This window comes from Leucoraja erinacea, chromosome 3, assembly GCF_028641065.1.
Source record: "Leucoraja erinacea ecotype New England chromosome 3, Leri_hhj_1, whole genome shotgun sequence".
In the NCBI taxonomy this organism is placed as follows: domain Eukaryota; kingdom Metazoa; phylum Chordata; class Chondrichthyes; order Rajiformes; family Rajidae; genus Leucoraja; species Leucoraja erinaceus.
In genome coordinates, this window is record NC_073379.1 from 87,943,112 (window position 1) to 87,949,056 (window position 5,945).

General features: G+C 48.7%; 1 pseudogene; it reads left to right on the forward strand.

The window, feature by feature from the left end:
• Window positions 1-2,557: 2,557 nt before the first annotated feature.
• Window positions 2,558-2,724, forward strand: LOC129695941 (U2 spliceosomal RNA; annotated as a pseudogene).
• The last annotated feature ends 3,221 nt before the right edge of the window (window positions 2,725-5,945 follow it).

The following is a 5,945-nucleotide window of genomic DNA, read 5'->3' on the forward strand; positions in this document are numbered from 1 at the left end:
ATCGGAATGAACAGTCCTCAGCATACTTCATCTGTAACTTCCATGAGGGCAAATAACATTGGTCTGTGACGGCTTAACCACCACAGATTCCCAATGCTTTTCTTAGAACATGCTACAGTACAGCACAGAAACAGGCCCTTCGGCCCACAATGTCTGTACTGAATATGATGCCAACTAAACTCTCATCTGCCTACGCATGAACCATACCCTTCCATTCCCTGTATATCAATGCACCCTTCCCTTATAAGTTATAGATATATGATAAGCTCCATCATGTACACAATGTTTCAATGATCTATGAGGTAAAACATGATCTGTAACTAATACTCAATGCCAACAGCACCTCCTTACTTGTATAAAGTACTTTGATAATTAGTATCAAGATTAGTCAATAGTGTTGCCTGCCTGGGAGCCACTTGCTTGTGGTCAATATGTAGTGCATATTTAATGATCTGCTTTAATGCTGTAGGGCATTTAAGTCTGTAAAAAACAGTGTGAGCCTGGAATGTGTAAATAAAACATTGCTAATCAATAAGTTTAATGGGCCTGTCCCACTTACGTGTGTCCTTGGCAAACAAATTACGCGACCTCGTGATCGCGTTGAGCCGCGATGGTCCCGCGAAGGTCGGGCGAGATTACATGTGTACGCACAGCCGTCTGGAGCGCTTGACATCATTTGAAGATGGACACAAAGCTGGAGTAACTCAGCGGGACCGGCAGCATCTCGGGAGAGAAGCAATGGGTGACGTTTCATTTCGAGACTCTTCTTCAGTCTGAAAAGAAGGGTCTTGACCCGAAACGTCGCCCATTGCTTCTCTCCAGAGATGCTGCCGGTCCCGCTGAGTTACTCCTGCATTTTGTGTCTATCTTCAATTTTCTTGGCCCCGCTCTGGGAGTAGAAGTGGGGGCGGATCCGGACCGCAACGTCCGTGAGCCCCAGGCCGAATTCAGCAGTCGTTTGCCTGCTTCTGCTGCTGTTGAAGGTGAGACGTTGCATCACGCCAGGGTCTTGGGCCCGTCCCACTTTGGCCATCAGTTGTTACTATGGGCAACTTATTGAACATTGAGCACAGTTAAAACAATGCAGCACATTTGCTTGTACAAGACTGATCCAGGTTCTAATACACTACAATTTTACTTCGGAGTCACGTGAGTGACTTCGTGAAGAACCCCGCTTCCACGCATGCGTGGCATATCGCTACACGCATTGCAACGAGTCACACAGGGGGGAACGGCGTTCCCCAAGCGGGAGAATTTGAAAGTTGGGAACAGCAGGTAAGAGACTCTGCGTTCCTTTTTTCTACTTACCTTTTAGGAGGCTGCGGAAAGCTGGCGGGGGAGACCCGTGGAGTGCGAGCAGCCGGCAGCAGCAACAACAGCACGAGTTTTTTTCCCTGGAGGGGAACAACCTGTGCCCGACTTTGCTCCCGCACCGGCAAAATTCACTTCTCGGCCGGGCGGGAAGCAAGCAAAGAGGTCCCGTATGCCAGTCTCAAGCGGGACTGGCTTGGAGCAGTCGCTAGCGGCCAGCGCAGAGAGCACGGACCAGCGCTGTAAGTACCTGGGGTACACAGCAGGGCTGGAAACGCTCAGCGAGTGCAGCGGCACTAATGGAGCTAGGAACTGGACGTCCGGGCCGAAAACCTTCTTCAAAAGGTAAGCACCGGGGTTGGTCCAAGGGGTCCCTAGGTACAGCCGGGTTTTACCGGCTGCGGAACTGCCGCGAAGGACCGGGGCCGTGAACTCCGGGGTCGGTCCGAGCGGTTCGAACCCGACACACAGGGAACGACGTGGGAGCACTCCGGAGCCGACACAGCCCCAAAGACCGACGCTACATGGGCCTGGGGCTGAGGAACAGGTAGGAGAATTCCTTACCTTTCTTATTCTTTCCAGGAAGGCTGACGAGCTGCCGTTTCTACAGCAGCAGTCAGCCAGCAACGGAAGTCGGCACCACTGTCTCCCAGAACGGGAGCGAGTGCCAACTTCACCCCATACGGGGTGGAGGGGAAACAGAGCCAACAACCCACAAAACAGTGGGTTGTATTAGGGCTCTGGCACTTTTAAAATTAACGGAGAAGGACCAGCCCCTTAAACACCGGGGTCGGTCCGAGCGGTTCAAACCCGACACGCAGGGAACAACGGAGAATGAAAAGTCGGGAACAGCAGGTAGGAGACTCTGCGTTTCCTTCCACTTACCTTTAGGTGCAGACATGGACTGGGTCCATGTAAGGTGCTGGCAGCGGCAGGAGCACTGGCAGCGGCAGGAGCACTGGCAGCGGCAGGAGCACTGGCAGCGGCAGGAACAGCAGCGGCAGGAGCGGCAGCGGCAGCCGGCAGCGGTAGGAGCAACATGGGCACATCGATTCCCGGAGGGGGAAAACATCTGTGCCCAACTTCGCTCCAGCACGGTGAGAAAATTCATTTCTCAGCAGCAGCAGTAACGGCCAGCGCCGAGGCCAAGGACTTTGCAGTGCAGTTGACTGGCTGCAATCTACCACAAGGGACCAGTAATGTGAGTACCAGGGTCGGTCCCAGTGGGGTTTTTTTAGTTATAGTAATCGCTTCTCGGCCTTTTGGCTAAGATCAAGTGTAGTATCTGTTCTTATCAGTTTAATATCTGATACACCCCTTATCTAGGGACCATATATTAAATAAAAACTATAGTAGCTGTTATTATCAGTTTAATGTCTTATATGTCCCTTATCTAAGGACCATATAAGTAAGAGTGCCCAGAATTGAGGGCATTAGAGTGGGGTTGACCGGCTGCAACGACCGCAAGGGACCAGTACCGTCAGTACGGGGGTCGGTTCCAGGGGTCTAAGATAAAGGAGCAGTCAGGAGCGCTGAGAGCGTTGAAGCCGGGTTAAAGAAATAGATGGAATCAGCTGTGCCAGTTATCCTCCACACCGGCCATATCCACTCCACGGAAGGAAGGACAAAGCTGGAGAAGGAGGACCGTGGAACAGCGGGCAGCCAGCAGCAGCCAGCGGCACTTGGATCATCCATAGTGGGATCAGCTGTGCCCGATGTCGGCCCCGCACCGGCCAGATCCAGGCGGCCGAGCGGTAAGGCTAGACACAAATCAAGCAAGGTAGTGGGCTCAGGGGGTCCGACTTTGCATAAAACCGCCGGAAACCAGTGCCCGAGAGGGCTGGAGCGGGAAGAAGCGGTGTATGGAGCCTTGCTCCAACGTGATAAACCCACAGCAGTACCTCTTTGAGGGCTGCACAATGCTTCTACCCCATCAGAGGGGAGCACTGTGGGTTAGTTCTGGGTTGACTTGCAAGAGGGGTCCGCAGAACAAAAGACAAGTGGGCAGCAGTTAAGCCCCACATGGGTACCCCGTGCGGGACCCTAGAGATCTCTAACTCTATAAAAAAGAGTAGGCAGGACCCTGATGGGCCAGAGCCTGGTAATACAGCATCCCATGATCCTAACACAGCAGGGACTCTGCTGGACATGGTGGCTGATTACTTTAACCAAGTCAAACATGGGTAGACTTGGATCCAGGATGGCAATAGTATTACTATATGTCTGGCCACAAACGCCAACAAGGAAAAAATTTACAGACACTGGCCAGACATCTGCCACCTGGCAACGGTGAGGCATTACAGGTGCCCAGTGTAAACCAATGCATTTGGCAGCATATGGGGACGAACATCAGGAACCAGGACCTCAAGATCCACAGAACCTTAAAGGGATTGACGGAAGGCATCATAGCATACACCCGCACCCTGGACTAAACGTAGGTAACCAAAAGACCATCAAGACGCACCAGCTCTGTTTAGTAATATGTAATATGACCTGAACTACAAGTGGAAAGCGGCCATTCAGCCAGCACTGGGACCCCAAATTATGCTATCATTTGCAAACAAAGAACCGTGTGTGGACAAAGCCAAGACACTGGGGCTCATCAAGGCCAGCGCAAGGGCCTATTTTGGAGCATGATACCAGCCACAGGCAAGGCCATAAAATATGTGGCTCATACCAGTGGCAGTGCCAGAAATCAATATTACCCTGGAAGATGCGGAAGCCTCAACCTCCCACATAACTCCGAACAAGAGATATCAAACCAGAACCTCCTTTTCAAAAAACCAAGGAAATAACACAACCACCGGTAACCATGGAGGTAGGCGGGTGGGGTTTTCTTCTGTTAAAATAGGGGCCTACGATGGTAGGGGAGGTTGCAACACTACAGTTATGTATGGTATATAATCACTACAGATTCATATAATCTCAGCAGTATTCAGGGTTATCTGATAGGATTTACTCATCCCAATAACCACAGTACAACATTCACCAGAAGGGCATTTTGTCCTTACCTAAACCAAACAATTCTAAAACTAGCTTCGCATTGTTATGTAGACAAAGCCATAAGGTGATGTATTTCCCCCGTTCGGCCCCATCAATGGGGTACTAGGGAAAATTCAACTACACTCGGCATCTGGAATTCTCAGAGTACCCGACTGACCTTCAAAATCATCGTATTCGGTCATACAGGGGATGGTGTTACAACCATGTTCCCTAATGAACATAGCCAAAAATTATGGATTTATCCAGTGACTGGAGGCAGTCATCCATGCCATAAGACTATGGATTTATTGATTTGTAGAGTCTAAAAGACCCACTACACGGCTTTCGGCTGTCCGACAGGACGATGAATCTCATCTCATCTGCACTAAGACTGTCAACACGGAAGCAGTACCTTGGACACATCAAGAAATGGGGCATATATTGCTTGGACAACAACCTCGACCAAAGGCCAAGAACTTTCTGGCCGTATTGGAATTTTAACAAGCCTCCATTAGGATAATCGATGGAGCTACAGTGTCATCAATAGTGCCACAAGTGCACTCTCCAATTACTTATCACAAGGAACGGAGCGGCACGCGGTGGAAACGCACCCCTGGTAAGAAAACCAGGTACTCCGAAATCTGGGACGTGGGTGCCGTTTCTCAATATGCTGAGGAGCTTGTAGCTCATAACAGCGTTGTCACTTCAGTACAGACCAGGAAGATGGTTATGCTCATGGTGTTATTTACCGCACAACAAGTCCAGCCATTAAGCAAACTGAGCCTGGACTCCCTGATCATCTCACCGAGAAACTGGTGTTGTCATACAGGATTTAATAAAAGAAAACAGATCGGGTTCCTTGGGTCAAGTGTTTGAATTTATGGTACACCCATATGGCAAACGACTGTGTATAGCAAGACACATCTAACAATACATAGAATATACTAAGAACATTTGAGGTCAGAAAATGGAGTTGTTTATCTCTTACAAGAAACCGCATGAAAGGGTTACGACTCAAACTATATTAAGGTGGCTCAAATAGGTCCTAATAATGACACTAATGCTTTAACTCTCATTCCACCAGGGCTGCAGCAACATCCGCAGCAAAAATTGTACAGGTACCCACAGACCAAATCCTCAGAATGGCAGGATGGTCATTCAAAAAGGGGTTTCCACAGGTTTTATAATAAACCAGTTATTTTTTTGGAGCCATCATTTGTATTAAGAAAACATTTTATGTCCAACAAAATAATTGCCCGAAAGGTTACAGGGCTATGATTCTCAAATTTTAAAAAATGTTATATAATTTTTTCATTATACCACACAACTCTTTGTATAATTGTGTTTTAAAATTACTAATGATGCTCTCTCCCAATACCCAAGGCAGTTGTGAAGCATGGACTCGTTCCACGGCATGAGGTCACAGGGCTTTGAAATCTTCACGAAGTCACTCACGTGACTCCGAAGTAAAATAGTAAGATTAAACGAGAACTTACCAGTTTGAAGTTTGATCTGTATTTTATGAGGAGTTACGATGAGGGATTTCGTGCCCTCCGCTCCCACCCTCTTATGATCATATCAAAAACTGGTATCTCTTTGATAATCTTACTATGTTAGATCATTATAGGTTCCTGTGACCTCACACCGCTGCT